The sequence below is a fragment of the Trichechus manatus genome, unplaced genomic scaffold (genome assembly GCF_000243295.1).
Source record: "Trichechus manatus latirostris isolate Lorelei unplaced genomic scaffold, TriManLat1.0 scaffold00047, whole genome shotgun sequence".
NCBI classification, from domain to species: Eukaryota; Metazoa; Chordata; class Mammalia; order Sirenia; family Trichechidae; genus Trichechus; species Trichechus manatus.
This window is the reverse complement of record NW_004443983.1, coordinates 665,101-682,848: the sequence shown is the minus strand read 5'-3', so window position 1 is coordinate 682,848 and position 17,748 is coordinate 665,101.

The following is a 17,748-nucleotide window of genomic DNA, read 5'->3' as shown; positions in this document are numbered from 1 at the left end:
GCAGGACAAAAGAGAAAAGAACTTCTTCAAATAATGTACATGAATCAAAGCGTTGAAACAGTTTTAGGCTAGTCCCTCAGGCCCACAGCAGTAATACACTGCAGAGTAACAAGTTATTTCCATAACATTACAAACTAAAGAAAGCTAAATTCTTAATTTTCCGTTATTTTACACTACCATGAGGAATTGGCTTCACATTTACCCTAGGATATTTGAAAGAGAGTTGCATGCTAATTTAGGAAAATTTTCTTGTAAAAATGAGGCAGGCAGCCTCAGAGCCCAACCCTTCTAAGAGACACCTGCTCTGGCTTATCCTCCTACACAGTACAGAATAAGCTACAGATTCTTCTGAAATTGTCCTTGAAAAGATAACCACAGAACGGGCCACATATGTCCTCAACTGGGTTTAGTAGGTTTTCAACACCAACTTGGCATTTTAAGTGACCTATTAGCTCATTAAGTGAAAAATACATACAAGCACCCCTGCATCTGGGTGGAGACTTAACATGCTATTGAAGGAAAATTGACTGCTTCCTCCATCCTGGAGAATCAAACCCTTGTCTCAAGAAAATGCCTAGTCGTCCCAAAGCTTTGAGCACCTATGTGAAGGCCAATTCTGAATATTCGTGATAAATTTGCATTTCCCAAATATTCATAAATTTGCACTTCCTAGTCTGCTGTCTGTAAAAGCCCACCTCCCCAAGCTGCCTACAAGCAGTCTTGGATGCCGCAGCTCTATTTCTCCTTTCCTTGCACAACAAAATAAAGGTACATTTCTAATCTCCCACCTTGGCCTCTTGTTTACTAGCCATAACAAGTCATGCTGAGCAGAACCTGGGGTTTCCACCAGGCAACAAAAATACAAATTATTTTATTACAAAGGGAGAAAAAATTTCAATAACATACTACTACTTGATTTGAACACTACATTTCATATAGTGTTGACTTTCATTGTGCTGGTAACTGATAAGAAGTTGAGAAACAATGTTCTAAAATGCTATTTTAGATTGCAGAACTCAGAGAAAGACGTTCTGTCATTACCCACAGCTATATCACTTAGTTTAGATATAGTTAACATTCTTGCACCTCCTCACCTCCTTACCTCCCAGCAACTTGGAGATTTTGTTTAGTAAGCACGTTAAAAATAGCGAGCCTACCTTTATGATCTTAATTATGTTGTGTAAGATAGAGAAAACAGAATGAACGAACCAATTTTCCAGAAAATGTCTGTGGTAGAATAACAAGGTGAGTCATGAGATGAGTCATGGTGGAGTTCAGAGCTGTTTTGGGGTATCCCTGAGGTTTAACCATTGCACCATCGGGGTTCCTTGTGAATATTATAACCGAAAAACCAAACTCGTGGCTGTATAGTCACTTCTGACTCATAGTGACCTTAAAGGACAGAGGAAAACTGCCCCATAGGGTTTCCAAGGAGTGGCTGGTGGATTTGAACTATCTACGTTTTGGTTAGGGCAACCAGTGACTTGAATGATTTGAATCAATTTAGAGACTTCTGGAGGGATGTTTCTTGTGTTAATAGAATGAACTGCAACCGACAGTCTATTGTACGCAGTTCTCAAACTTGAGCTTGTCTCCGAATCACCTGGAGGGCTTGTAGAAACACAGATTGCTGGGCTCAAACTCTGAATTTCTAATTCATTGTGTTAGGATGGGGCCTAAAAATTTATTTACATTTCTATCAAGTTCCCAGGTGATGCTGATGCTGCTGATCTGGGACCACACTTTGAGGGACCCTAAATGATCTACAGCAAGTCCAGTCTACTGCATAGCCACATAGACCAAATAACCTGGAATCAACAGAATCACGCCTGCTAAATCCTTTTTTATCAATATATTGATTGATAATACTGAGATTTCTTGAATTTTAAAACAATTATGTGGCTTCTGTCTGTATTCCCTTGTAATACAAATCCAAATAACATATTTGCTAAATTTCATTGCTTTTTCCCCTGAGTTAAGCCTTTGAAATTGCTCCGAAATGTTCAATGATTCAGTTTTAAGTCACAATGTGAACTCTTGGCAGCAATAGAAATGATACTATTAGAAATTACAGTTTTTGAAAAGAAAAAGAAATGGGTACTATTTTTCAAATTAAATTTTGAATAATTATAATTTCCATACCACAATTAATATTTGATGCTTATGTATGAAATGCATTCCAGACGAAAATCTCATCTCCGTTTCCATGCCTGTATAATATTCACGGAGCCCTGGTGGCCAGGTGGTTAAGAGTTTGGCTGCTAACCAAAAGGTAGGCAGTTTGAATCTAACAGCTGATCCTTGGAAACACCATGGGGCTGCTGTACTCTGTTGTATAGGCCTATAGGCCTATTGCTATGAGTAGAAATTGACTCAACAGCAACTGGTTTGGGTTTTGTTTTGTTTTTTTCCCAATCTTTATGGGAGCCAATTACCAGATCTTTTCTCCATAGAGCCTTTGGTGGGTTTGAACTGCTGACCTTCTGATTAACAGCTGAACTCTTAACCATTGCGCCACCAAGATTCCTCTTGTAAACAGCTAGATTACGGCCTAGGAAACCCTACAGGGCAGTTCTATTCTGTCATATAAGGTCACTATGAATCGGAATCAACTCTATGGCACACAACAACATTATATTAACCATTTTCTTTTGAAACTTAAACATGAGATTGCATTCTGCAAATATCTCTGAAAAAAATGAGGGGGCAATTAACCTCCTCCAAAAACTTGATGAAATAGAGCTAAAAACACTGAGGATTCCTCTAATCTAATACTCATTCAAAACCCTGTATCAATGTACACTTTCTTCAAATGAAAGACAGTGATGCTTGGGCTTCTCAGGTAATTTAATTTAAGGTATACAGAGGTATTGAATACATAATTTAAAACTTGTCTTGAAATATGTTTTTGCTATACCTACTTGAATTACTATTCCCCTCTAACTCCTAAATTTGTTCACCAAGTATACAATATACTTTTTTCCTTTACCTTTCCTTCTCTCTCTTTTTTTAATGTGGTACATATAGATGTAACAAAATATTTGCCACTTTAACATTTTTTACATGTACAATTCAGTGGCTTTAATTTCCTTTGTCAAGTTGTGCAGTGCATCCATAACTATCACCATTACCATTTTATTACTTTATTTTTAACATTCAACCTTCGCAGAAAGGAAGATATTTGGGTATATTTTTGATGACTATATATTGGAGCCCTAGTGGCATAGCGGTTAAGACCTTGGCTGCTAAACTAAAGTTTGGCAGTTTGAATCCACAGCCACTCTTTGGAAACCTAATGGGGCAGTTCTACTCTGTGCTATAGGGTCACTATGAGTCAGAATCTGCTTGACAGCAACATTTTTGTTTTTGTATATATATGTATATGTTGAAATCTTTCTCATCTGTGATTAGAAGACAAAAATCTCTGAAGAAAAAGATACTGTCTTTCAATGTAACATGTACCACATGACTCCTAGAACACTTTGGGCACTTAATAACCTTTACATCACCATCACTGATATCATTATCATCAATCATAGAAGCTCTCAGCTCTTACTCAATTAGACAGATAAAAAAGACTCTTATGTCTCTCGTTGCTGTTCAGCTCTGACAGTTTCCCTTTTGAAAATACATCTGTTCTCTTTCAAGTAATTTTTGTGTGCCTTTTACGCCTGTAATGGTGGTACCTTCAGATTAGTGACAGAGAAGTTAATTGGAATGAGCTAGCATTTACTGATGAAAGTAAGCATTGGGTTCAGCATGAGGATGCTAACCTCTTTCCACATGGCTAACCAGTATTGCACAAAAGTAAATCATCACTGAAATGCAGTCATTCTCTTAATCACCTAATGGTTCTATTACTTATATATAGACAGATACACTCAGGGCACACCATTGTCTTTAGAAATGTCATTTAACAGTCATTAGAGTTGAGTAAATGAGGGTTATAATGTCCTTCTCTGTACCATAACTTTATCTGTTTACATACATTCTATAATTAAGTAGTAGAACTATGAAATATAACATGTGTTTCACTGATAAGTAAATACACAGTGGTTTGTAATCAGAAATGCCATCTGTTTCTTTGAAAAGCTGAAAGTTTTTAGAACTTGATAGATAAGATGAATTATTTTACACTGATGGAGTGGATGGAATTTTATGTGACAACGTATTATGTAAAAGAGAAAAAAGTTTGAGTGGTTGTGAATGAAGCCAGCTTGGGAAGGTAGTCTGGTTGAACTGCCTTTCACTGCAGCAGTTCCAAGGGGGCCTCCATGGCACGCGCAGGCAGCCACAGAGCAGCATGGGAATCACTGTATTTGAAGGTTAATTTATTTTTTTCTCCAAATCATTTATCACCATCTAACATATTATGTATTTTACTTTCTTACTTATTAATTCACTTATTTACCTATATTGGAATCTAAGCTCCATGAGGAGAAGGATGTTTTCCCTCCTTGGCACGTAGTAGGTACTCGACAAATATTTGTTGAACAAATAAATGTATGCATGAGTGTATATGTATAGTAATTGCTAAAGTCAAAGAACAATGATAGATCCCTAGGATACTTTTAAAAAAGTAAAATACAGCCCCTGACTTAAAAGAACATATAGAGTAGTCAGAGCAGATAAAATATCCACTAGAAAACAACCAATAGTATAAAGCCAATACATAATTGATGCAATTTCAGTGGTAGAGGAAATGTGAACTAAAGTATTTCAGAAGAGAGGAAGCTGTTCGGGTCACGTTGATCAGCAGAGGCTTCATGCGGAAAATGAGGAAAGGAAGTAGCTGACTAGATGTGTGGTCTTGAATAATTAAACTTTCTGGGCCTCAGTTTCCTCATATAAAATGAGAATTGTTAGCTTAGTGATCACGAAAGTCCCTAGGAGTTACACAGAGACTATGAAATAATAAATGTTTGTTGTTTTAAGCTGCCAAATTTTGGAGTTATTTATTATATACAGCAACAGATAACTTAATACACCTGGTATATTTTTTCACTTTCAAATATCTGTGTCTTTATGTTTAAATGGTGTTTTTTATCCTGTATTAAGACCTTAAGCTTTTATTTGTAGTATTTAGTCCATCTCCATGTAAATATAATTATTGATATAATTTAGGTTTATATCAACTGTTTTACTATTTGTTTTCAATTTAATATACTCGTGTGAGGTTCCTTTATTTTCCCTTATTGTCTTACTTTGACTTACTCAGTTTTTAAATTATATTCCATTTTTCTTTTAATTAATTGTTATTTAAAAATTCTAATTTCTTAGTAGTTACTTTAGAGGTTGTGACATACATCCTTAAGAATTTCAGTCTATTAAAAATTATTACATTTACCATTTCTCAAATAATTCTAAAACCATGGAGAAAATATTAACTCCATTTGCTTTCTCCTGCATCCTGTTTTGTCTGTTTTAGTTCTACATATGTTGAAACCACCATAAGATATTACCGTATTTTTACACAAATTACACAGTACTGTAATAAAAAATTAGCATAGCACGCTTACGAAACTACCTCACGGGGGGGGGGGGCGTGGTTTGCAAACGAAAGTAGAAAGTATGCATTCTTTGCATAAAAATACGGTATTGTAATCATCATTTTGTATAATCAACATTTATTATATTTACCTAGATGTTTACTCTTTTTGTACGGGTTCTATATTCAATTCTGCATTTTGTTTCCATATTGAATCATTTTTCTTCTGCCTGAAAAACTCTTTTTAGTTTTTTTTCCAGTGAAAGCCCCTAGGTAACAAATATGCTGTTTTGTTTGTCTGAAAGTATCTTAATTTTATCTTCATATTTGACTATTTTTCACTGAGTATAGAAATCTTGTTTGTTATTTACTCTTTTTCAGCATATTAAAGATTCATTGTTAGTAGACAATGAAATATCTTTTGCCTTCCATCATTTCTGTTGCTTGGTTAATTCAGTATTATTGATGCTCTTTTGAAGGTAATATACCTTTTCCTCTCTAGCAGCCTGTAAAACTTTATTTTTATGCCTGTTTTTAACAGTTTTACCATAATGAAGTTATCTTTGGTTTGCTTTGCACTTATCCTGATTAGGGCATACAAGACTTTCGGAACCTGTTGGGAGATGCCTGTCATCTGTTTTGGAAAATTTTCAGCCACAGTATTAGTTCAGCCCCATTTTCTCCTTCCTCTCTTTCTAGGGATTTCACTTACATATATATTACCTTTGGTGACCTAATTATTTTCTCCTTTGAATTTTTTGTTGATGCCATATGTTTTCCCTAATGGAAGGCATGCTGATTAAAGGGCCAATTCAGGATTTTTGTTATGATTTATAGCTTTTGATACCCATTATCTGGGATCCCATATGTCCAAGTGGATGCTGGATGTAGTAAATCCTACGGATATATGAGTCAATGATAAAATCATATTTTTTTTTATTTCTTGAAAATTTGCAAAACATGAGGTAAAACATGAAGGCACCTGGCAATGACTGCACATGTATTTTATTCTAATCTCCTTCTTCTTAGCCTTTGTATTATTTTTCACAAAACTTTTCAAAACATGGTATAGTGCATTCTTCCTTACTGCAAAAGCAGTATTTACAGCCTAAACAAATAAGCCAAGGGATTTGTTATCTCAGGAAAATTACCACTACAATGCATGCTTCATTACTTCAAAAGCAATACTTACAGCCCAAATAAACAAAACTGAAGGAATCTGACTTTCAGAAAAATTATCACTACTATTCTTCTTCACTGTAACAAAAGTAGTACTAACAGCTAAGAAGCAGAAATAGCTGCCCTGGAATATTGCAGTCGTGCTCACAGGGGAGCATTCCACCTGCTGCATGTAGAAGCAATGATTGGACCGTAAAATTGAATGCAGAGTAAGAATAACTTACAGGAGTTCGAGTCTCTTGAAAAGTACCACTGCAATGCATTATTTCCTATTTCAAATGCATTACTTGCTGTTCAGAAGTAGAAAAGCAGTTCTGAAAGACTGCAGAGCAGACTCAAAACAGAGTAGGGAGCCAGTAACACCTGGAAAGAGTGAATGGCGTCAGGGAGAAAATGGCCACTATGACTGAATGAAGATTAGGAATAGCTTATTCTTGGGATAAATGCATTCTCATGAGAACACAGTTACTAGGAAACATAGTGAGGAGGCTTATCTCACAGAAATAAAGGCAAACCTGTCAAAGGTTTACAAAATTCACACACCTAGGAGACATCACCTAATACAATGCTCATTCTACACAATAATGAGGCTCCAACTCAGGATTCTGGAGTTTCACACATTTCAAAAGGCTCCCAACTTAAGGCTCAATGTGTTAAAATCAGACTACAACCTTTGCAAAGAAATCCAGAGGCATAAAAAGTGGTTGGGATACCATATGTCCCATGAATCAACAAAGGGTTAAAACTTTTGACTGAATTCCACATTTCTAATTCTCTTATGCTTTTTTTCTCCAATTCTCTCTGTGTATCAGGTGGATCTTTTCTTTTGATTTGTATTTGAGTTTATCAATCTTGTCTTTTAGTTTGTCTAATGTGTTGTTAAACCTATCCATGGAGTTCTTAATTTTAAATATTATATTTTTTAAATACAAAAATGCTCACTTTATCCTCTTTATAAATTGCAGTTCTCTGTTAGAATTTCCATTCTTTCATCTATTTTGCCCTAAAAACAGAAAACTCTATTCTTATGAGCTTATTAACTATACCAAAAAAAAGAAGAAGCCCTCTGCTGTCAAGTCCTTTCTGACTCAAATTCCTGTCTTGTGACTTCAATATATGGATCACTTGTGAGTCTACTTCTATTATTTAATTTTTCTCTTTAGTTATTGGCCGTATATTGTCTTACCTATTTTTATAATTCATATTTTTTTCTTATATTCTGGATATAGTGTGAAAATAAGCTGTAGAGGCAGCATATGATGTAATTTTCCACTCGAGAGAATATACTATATTCTCCATTAAACATAAAGAGTTGTAGTATTGTATGGGGAGCAGGAGGAAACCACCTCAATTCAAGAGAGACTGAACTAGGTCAAGACTGGTTTGAAATTTTAGTTTAAGACTCAGTTTATTTTTTGTCTCTCACCTATTCCAAGGTTATATTCTACTCTGTTCTAGAGGGCTTTGCAATATTTACTCCCACTCTTCAGAAGATTTTAACTTAACTGTTTAGCTTCCTGCTGTGCAAGTACAGAAATTGACACTATATGTAGGGGAACATGCCGTACGTTTGAAGGCCCTCTCATCTCTAATTTTGTTACTTCAGCCCTATTCAATCAGCAAAAGCCCTTATCATTTGCTCTTTGCCTTTGCTAAGGCTCAAGCGTCAGTCTCTAGCCTGAGACCCATAATTAGTATGTGTTACCAAGTGAAAAGAGATCTGTTAATTCTCAGCCTACATCTAAGTTTTTCTCCACCCTCTGAAATTTTAGTTAATTTAGTCCTCATTGATTCCATAGCTCTGTAATGCGTTTATGTTGTCTGTAGGAATTTCATCCTATTGCAACAATTACATCCTACCAGAAAGCAGAAGCTGCCACTAGCTCTTAAAATATTGGTCCTGTCCATTTTATTACCTCTGCTTCTGGACTCCAGTAACTGGGTTTCTGAATTTTTCAATGTGTCCATTTGTATTTTATACTCTTCTCTGTAATTTACTTTTGTTTTAGTTTTTTCTCTCTTATCATTAGTCTGGATAACTGATATACTGACCTACTCTCCAGATCACAAATCCTGTTTTCTGCTGTGTCTAATCTAGTGTCAAACGTATCTATTAAAGTTTTTATTTTTTTTTAATGTCAGTTATTCTCTTTTTTTCAATTGGGGAGGCAGAGGGTAAAGCAGCTAGGCTGTGATTTGTTCACTCCTTTATTAAGGAAATACCAATGGGGAAGGAAAAGAAAGCAGGTAACCTGGTCTAATCTCCTTGTCAACTGGACATCCAGGTAAATAGACAAATAATATTTATTAGGATGCCTTAATTACCTAGTGCTACTGTAACAGAAATATCACAAGTGAGTGGTTTTAAAGAACAGAAACTTTTTTCTCACATTTCTAGAGGCTAAATATCCAAATCAAGGAATTAACCATGTCAGTTCCTTCCTTGTCAGTAGCCTTGGGCATTTCTTGGTTCCTTGCCACTCCTTAGCTTGCAGACAATCCTCACATGACATCTGTCTTCCCCGTGTGTGTGTGTGTGTGTGTGTGTGTGTGTGTGTGTGTGTGTGTCTATTCTTGTCACTTCATAACACAGATGTTATTTACTGTAGGATCCACCCGTTATGGATTGAATTATGTCCACCGAAAACATGTGTTGTAAATTTTAACATTAATGCCAGTGGTTATAAGCCCATTTGGGAATGTGTTGTCTTTGTTATGTTAATAAGACAGGATTAGTGTAGTGTGTGTCTTAAATCAAGCTTGTTTGAGATATAACAGAGATTAAACAAGCAAGCAATAGAAGCAGAGAAGCAGAGAAGCAGAGATGGGGGAAGAGAGATGCCAAGCCACATGAAGACGCCAAGCCACATGAAGATGCCCAGGAGCAGAAGCTCAGAAGAGAACAGTACCTTCCTCCAGAGCTGACAGAGAAAGTAAGACTTCCCCTAGAGCTGACACCCTGAATTCACACTTCTAGCCTCCGAAACTGTGAGAAAATAATCTTCTGTTTGTTAAAGCCACCTACTTGTGGAATTTTTGTTATAGCAACACTAGATAACTGTCACAGATTGAATTATACCCCCCAAAAATATGTGTCAACTTGGTTAGGCCATGATTTCCAGTACTGTGTGATTGTTCTCCAATTTGTGATTGATGTAGTTTTCCTATGTGTTGTAAATCCTAATCTCTGCCTGTGATTAATGAGACAAGATTAGATTGTGATAAAGAGGATTAGGGTAGGATGTAACACCCTAACTCAGGTCACATCCCTGATCCAGTGTAAAGGGAGATTCCCTGGGGTGTGGCCTGCATCACCTTTTATCTTACAAGAGATAAAAGGAAAGGGAAGTGAGCAGAGAGTTGCGGGACTTCATACCACCAAAAAACCAGTGCCAGGAGCAGAGCGCATCCTTTGGACCCAGGGTTCCTGTGAGGAGAAGCTCTTAGACCGAGGGAAGATGGATGACAAGGACCGTCCTCCAGAGCCGACAGAGAGAGAAAGCTTTCCCTTAGAGCTGGCACCCTGAATTTGGACTTCTAGCATACAAGACTGTGAGAGAATAAACTTCTGTTTGTTGATGCAATCTGCTTGTGGTATTTCTGATATAGCAGCACTAGATAACCAAGACAATAACTAAGACAGAATTTGGTGCTGAGAAGTGGGAGTGCTGCTCTAACAAATACCTACAATGTGAAAATGGTTTGGGAATTGGTTATTGGGTGGAGGCTGGAAGAGTTTTAAGGTGCCTAATAATAAAAGCCTAGACTGCTTTGAAGACACTGTTGGTAGAATTACGGACACCAAAGACATTTCTGATGAAAGCTCAGAAAGAAATGAGAAGAGATATAAAGTCTCTGTTGTCTTAGAGAATACATATGGCATTAGAAACAGAATGTTGCTTGAAATGTGGGCGTTAAATGTGGTTCTTAAAGGGGCCACGAGATTTCTCCTTGCCGCTTATAGTAATATGTGAGAGGAAAGAGATGGACTCAAAAATGAACTGTGCAAAATGAAAACAAAACTTAAAGATTTGGAAAATTCTGTTGTACAAACTAAGGACACGTGTCCTAGAATTTTCAGCAAGGACATGGGCACACAACCTTGTTAAAGAGAATTAAGCCTGTGACTGATGGATCTATCCACCTACCACAGCAGAAAACCATTCAGCTTAGACTGAAGGGGACAGAGAAGAATGAAAGAAAAGAAATTGTCTGCCTCTTGGAATTCCATAGGCAGGAAACAGCCCAAAGGCGCTACATCTGTTGTCCTCCAAAAAGAGAAAAGGACCATTGCTGGAGCAGCTCAGAGATCAGCAGGACTGTTGGAAGGAGCATGGGAAGCAGGGCTGTTATCAGCTTCAAAGGGTGGAGTCATGGCCTCCTAGGTTTCAGAGAGTCAGATCTTCACCAGCTTGGTTCTAGGGTGTGGGGCTACCAATCAAGAGTGCCAAGGGGATGGGACCACGGCCCAAAGCTGAGGGAGTGGGGCTTCCATGCCCAAGGGGCAGAACAACCGGGACTGCCAGGACTGTGGAGTCATTGCTCAGTTGGACTAGGAGAATGGCTAGGAGAAGGCAGGGCCGAAGCCCAGGGCTAAGGGGTCTCCACCCAGAATCCAGAGGGCGTGACCAACACCCAGCATCCGGAGGGCAGGGCCATTGCCCAGGTGGTCTCAGAGAACAGAGGATTATTTTCCAGACTTGATAGCTAAAGTAAATTATTCTGTTGGGTTTTGGACTTTCTTGGTGCCTATTATCTCTTCTTTCCCTCCAATTTTTCCCATGTGTAATGGGAATATATACCTTATGCCTGTTCCACCATTGTATTTAGGAAGCAGATAACATACTCTAGATTTCACAGGTTCGCAAAAGAAGATGGATTTTGCTCCAGAATAGAATATACCTAAATCTCACTCATATTTGACTTAGATGATTCAGAAGTTGAGATTTTGGACTTGGACTTGATTTAAGACTTTTAGGATGTTGTGATGGAGTGTCCTCGTCATCTAGTGCTGCCATAACAGAAATACCACAAGTGGATGGTTTTAATTAAGAGAAGTTTATTTCCTTAACACTAAAAGTCCAAATTCAGGGCATCAGCTCCAGGGGAAGGCTTTTTCTCTCTGTTGGCCTTCTCATCAATGTTCCCCCAAACTAGGAGCTTCTCGGGGCAGAGACTCCAGTCCAAAGGACACGCTCTGCTCCCTGCACTGCTTTCTTGATGGTATGAGGTCCCCCTGTGTCACTGCTCACTTCTGTCTTTTATATCTCAAGAGATTGCCTCAGGACATAATCCAGTCTTGTAGATCAGGTCCTGCCTTACTAACACAACTGTCACCCATCCTCCCTCATTAACATCATAGAGGCAAGTTTACAACATACAGGAAAATCACACAGTACCAGGAATCATGGCCTAGCCAAATTGATACACACCTTTTTTGGGGGACATAATTCAAACCATGACAAGGGGTGAATGTGTTTTGCATGTGGCAAGCACATGAATTTTTAGGGCTGAAGGGTAGAATGTTATGGATTGAATTGTGTCCCCCCAAAATATGTTATAAACCATAACCCCTATATCTGTGGTTATAATCCTATGTGGGAATGGGTTTTTTTGTTATGTTGATGAGACAAGATTAGCGTAGAGTGTGACTTAAATCAATCTCTTCTGACATGTAAAAGAGATTAAACAAGCAAGAGGGAGAAGCAGAGATGGGGATGACAGATGCCAAGCCACATGTAGATCTATCAGAAGCAGAAGTTCAGAAGAGGCAAGTATCTTCCTGCATAGCCAACAGACAGAGAAAGTCTTCCCCTAGAGTCAGGACCCTGAACTGAGACTTCTAGCCTCGTAAACTATGAGAAAATAAATTTCTGCTTATTATAGCCATTCACTTGGTATTTCTGTTATAGCAGCACTAGATAACTAAGACATCACCTCACACTGATTTGACTCCATTAGCATAACAAAAAAACAATTTCCTAACAGGATCACATCCACAGGTACAGGGCCAGGAGTTCAACATATTATTGGGGGACACAATTCAATCCATAACATAGTAGGAAGAGATTTAATCTCTAAAATCCTCCCTGGAGAAAGTCACGTAGGTTGTACAATAACTTGAGGTACAAAATGGAGATGTTTCAGATTTTAAATGCTCTCCACTCTGTGAGGAACCCGATGAATGTCACTGAGAGAGTTTATCTGTTCTTGACCATGTGTTCACATCTGATGCAGGAATGAAGGACATGGGAGAGTCATCATTAATGTTCTGAAACTCTCTTTCCCTTTTGTCTAAGCCTGTTGTTTGCTTCCATCCTTGACATTATTTAGTAAAAATTGATAATTGTTAACATTGCTGAATCATGCAAGTCTGAATTGCTAATCTGATTCTGTGTGTTAACTCACAGGTCTGTGGTTTCTATTTGATTCTTTTTGGTGAAATTATCTAATTTATATATTTTCTTGGCCATACTAATCACAATTATTTTAAAGCAATATTTCAATCTTGTATAGGACTATGTATTTGTTTTTACTCTTGATTTTTGGTCATTTTGTCCTCTCCCATGGTGTAATCTGGCATCCATGAGAAATAAGAATCAGGATCAGCACAAAGTTGGTTCCTGTGAGGCGGAGGTCAGACATACTTCTGCTCTCCAATTTCTTCACTATTTCTGACACTATCCCACCACCCTCCAAGACACTCTCTGTTTTTCTGCCTGGTTTGGTAATTTTTGTCATGGCTACACAGAACTCACATACCATACTCACAGTTATGTGGTTTATTAGGGAAGTAACAGGCTACAACTCAAGATTAGGATTAACTTGGAAGTAACAGCGTACAACTCAGGATAGGATCAACTTCCTTATCAGGACAACTTCAAACCAGGACAGCTCTCTCAGCTGCTTTTGGCTGTGCCAGTAGACAGGCCACCCTTCTCTACCTTCTGCCTCTCCACCGTTGGCCTCTTCACTGCAAACCAACACCCAGCATCCAGAGGGCAGGGCTATTGCCTCTCATGGCTAGAGTAGCAGCCTCCTCGGCTGCTGCCCTCACGATCTGCCACCAGGCCCCTCTTCTTGGCATCTCACCAATAGCTCTGCTGCTAGGCCCTTCCTGGGCCATTCTGCTGCTGTTTCTCTCTGCTCAACTCTGCTTTGCTTGCCGCCATTTCTCTGCTGCTGACCTCTGCTGTGCTTGCTGCCATTTCTCACCATCTACAGTGTTACAGCTCTCTTTTCTGAGTTTAAGAGTTTCTCAGTACAGGGACCCTGGGTCCAAAGGACATGCTCCACTCCAGACTCCTCTTGATGGTGGTGAGGTCCTACATTCTATTCTGTGGAGCTGGCCAATTTTGTAAGCAAATTCCTTGTCAATTTCAAGGCATGGTCCTCCCAGCAGGACCACAAATAGACCTTTCTCTACAAGTCACTCAATCCTATTGGGTGAATTTTCAAGCCACTATTTGCATATAAAATCACTGCAAAGTGGGTAAAATAGACCATTCACAGAGCAGACTGTGCCCTAACCAATCTGTTTCAGCAGAATTACAAACTCAAGGCCAGAAAGGTCATATATAAGAAAAACCCATTGCATTGCACCAGGCATGCCTGATAATTTTGGATTGTATTGTGGATATTGTGTTGTTGTTGTTAGATGCCACTGAGTTGGTTCTGACTCATAGCAACCCTATGTACAATAGAACGAAACACTGCCCAGTCCTGCACCATCTTCACAATCATTGTTATGCTTGAGCCCATTGTTGCAGCTACTGTGTCAATCCATCTTGCGGAGGGTCTTCCTCTCTTTTGTTGACCTTCTACTTTACAAAGCATGATGTCCTTCTTCAGGGATTGATCCCTCCTAATAACATGTCCAAAGTATGTGAGACGTAGTCTGGCCATTCTTGCATCTAAGGAGCAGTCTGACTGTACTTCCTTATGTATGTTAAAATGAAGAAGTTGTGTATGATGTTATCTTCCTATAAAGAGGATTACATTTTCTTCCAGGAGGAAGTTACAGTAGGACAGGTTACCTTGTTCAAATCTGAGACTGACTTGATTTGTGGCTGAGGCTGAGCGTCACTGTATGTAAGAGCTGAAGTTTGCTCTTAATTCTAGAGCCTTTAAGAGACTCCGCTGAAAGCCTAGGGTGTTTGTGGGGCCACACATTTTGGGGCCCTGATTGCTAATTTTTATTCCTATAATACTATAAGACTGCCACAAGTTCTGCTCATTTTTATTAGCCTATGTTCTTGATCTCTTAACCAGCTTAGCCCAGGAACCAGAAATTACCCAGAGGGAAAAATCGATGTAAAATGCTGGTTTTACTTCAGTTCATTTCCTTTCTTTCCAAGATCTTCACCTTACACGTTTTGGATTAGTTGTTTCCTGATACTACAAAGAACAGATTTTTTAAATTTTAGCCGGTTTTTATAGTTATTCTCAGATGAAAGGTAGGTCTTTTATTGGCTATTCAATCATATTCAGAAGCAAAAGTCTAGGACATCTTATTCTGAATAAGGATTAAATCTCCAGCTATGCTAGATATTTTACTTAATATAAATACATGGGGGAAAAAAAACTTGTCTTTACACAAATTTTGTGTGATGGCTAAGGTTATGAGTTAACTTAGCTAGGCCATGATTCTCAGTGGTTTGGCAGATAAATTGTGTAATCATCCTCCATTTTGTAATCTGCCATGAGCAGCCAATCAGTTGAAAGAGGAGTTTCCTTAGGGGTGTGAGCTGCATCCAATTATATGGATGTTCTGGCAAAGTTTGCCCTCTCTCAATCCTGCATCTGATTTGTCATCCTCTCACCTCCAGTTCTTGGGACCTGAGCCAACAGCCTGTCATCTGACCTACAGATTTTGGGATTCACCAGCTCTTGCAGCCCTGTGAGCCAGCAGCCTGCCGTCTGACCTCCCAATTTGGGGTTTGTCAGCCCCTGCAACCATGTTAGTCAGGGGAAGCCTCCAGCTTGGATTTGGGATTTCCCAGCCTCCACAACTGCATGAGCCATTTCTTTGAAATAAATCTCTCTCTCTCTCTCTCTATATATATGTTTATATATATACTTTCACTGCTTTTGCTCTTCTAGAGAACCTACTTGAAGACATCTTGATTGAGGTTTTTTTATTACTTTAACCGTATTTACATTATGGTTGAACAATAAAATTGTTTTTTAAATTGTTTTTTTTTAAATACTTTTAATTGGAAAACCATTAAAATCATAGATGTTTAAGGACCAGTAGGTATGCCCATTACAGCTTGTCACTGGCATATAGACTATATCAGTTTAGGTAAGAATGAAAGAATAGAGAGATTTGAGGTTGGGAAAGGTACAGTTTTTTTTTTGTTTGTTTGTTTGTTTTTTTTTTTTACCAAATACACAGTAAAGAAGAGTGATATTAAGGGACTGTCAGAACAGTTGAGGATAAGTGAAATTTGATATGGTCCTAAGTAGAAGCAGTGTTGTTAGGAATAGAACAGAAATAAAATGGATTTACATGATATTTCCTTGCAATAGGCAATTGGACTTGAGTGAGTATTGGAACTGGAGAGAGAGGATACGGAAGGGAAAGGGTAGAACTAAACTAATGTGCTCTTTTATTTTTGCATTTTCTTAGAAATTCTCTTATAAAAGAAAATCCTGATCAAATCTACAATCTCCAGATCTCTTAGCATTCATGGAAGTAGATAATTAGTACTGAGGAATACTGGATTCATTATATAGCATTACAGTAGAAGGGGGAGGCTTCTTTTTGTGGAAGAAATGTATCTCTGAATAAAAACCAGAGTCTTTGCACTGGATCATGCAGAGCGCAGTAGCCCCAGAAGAAAAGTGCTATGGGCACAGTGGGGACTTCTAAAGCACTTTGTGAGTGGACTCATGAAAGTTATTCATCACTTCTCCCACTGCTTAATGACTCAACCTTTATATAAAGCCAGCAAGCACTGAGGATTCATCAGCTAGTAACTAAGGCCAAAGGACAAGACGGATAAAAACTAAGCGGAAAGGGATGATGAAATCTGTGCACTTTTAGCTCCATTCACTATAATTCCAATTTAATGCGTTAATCCTCATAAAGCAGCTAGCACATCAAACTTGGCCCAGGGACGGAAGTGATTATTTCACATCTGATTATGTTTTATGGGAGCCCTGGTAGCACAGTGGTTAAGAGCTCAGCTGCTAACCAAAAGGTCAGTAATTCAAATCCACCAGTTGCTCTTTGGAAACCATGTGGGACAGTTCTACTCTGTCCAATAGGGTCACTATGATTAGGAATTGACTCAACAGCAATGGTTTGTTTGGTTGGTTGGTTGGTTGGGTTTTTTTTTTTGGTTATGTTTTATGGGAGAGCATGAAAATTATTAGGGAGTTCTAAAAAGGTACACTTTATGGGTAAATAATAATTTTTCTGATATTAAAGTGAATACATTGTTATTGTAGACAATTTGGAAAATTAAAAAAAAAAGAAGAAATATTATCCATAATCTTGCAATAAAGAGATAATGGCTGATATTTTCAATTTCTAGATTTTTTAAAAAAAATTATTCAAAATAGACTTAAAATTACCTAGGATTATAACTATAATCTTTGGAACAATAATTTAACTTTAGTAAAATAGAGTAGTCATATATTTACCAGACTTTATGCAAACAAGACACGCCTTCTACATTTGTTTGTCAGCCCCGCCTACCCCCATGAGGTATTTTTGCAAGCGTGCTATGCTAATTTTTTTTATAGCAACATGTAGAAAAGGGCACTCTTGGCGAACAGACGTAGAAGGTCTCTGTTATGTAAAAATACAGAAATCATTGAAACAAAGAAACTGAATGAAATTTCTGTTCATCTAATTTGAAATATCTTCATTTTGTTACTTTAATTTAGGTTAAAAAAAGAATATAAAAACACAATAAAGATGTTTTTATTTAAAATTTGCAGGCAGACATTCCTTACTCAAATATAAAAATGAAAGAAAACTATTTTAAACACCATTAGTTTTTTAGTTTGTTTGTTTGTTTGTTTTATTGTACTTCAGGTGAAGGCTTACAGAACAAATAGTTTCTCAAGAA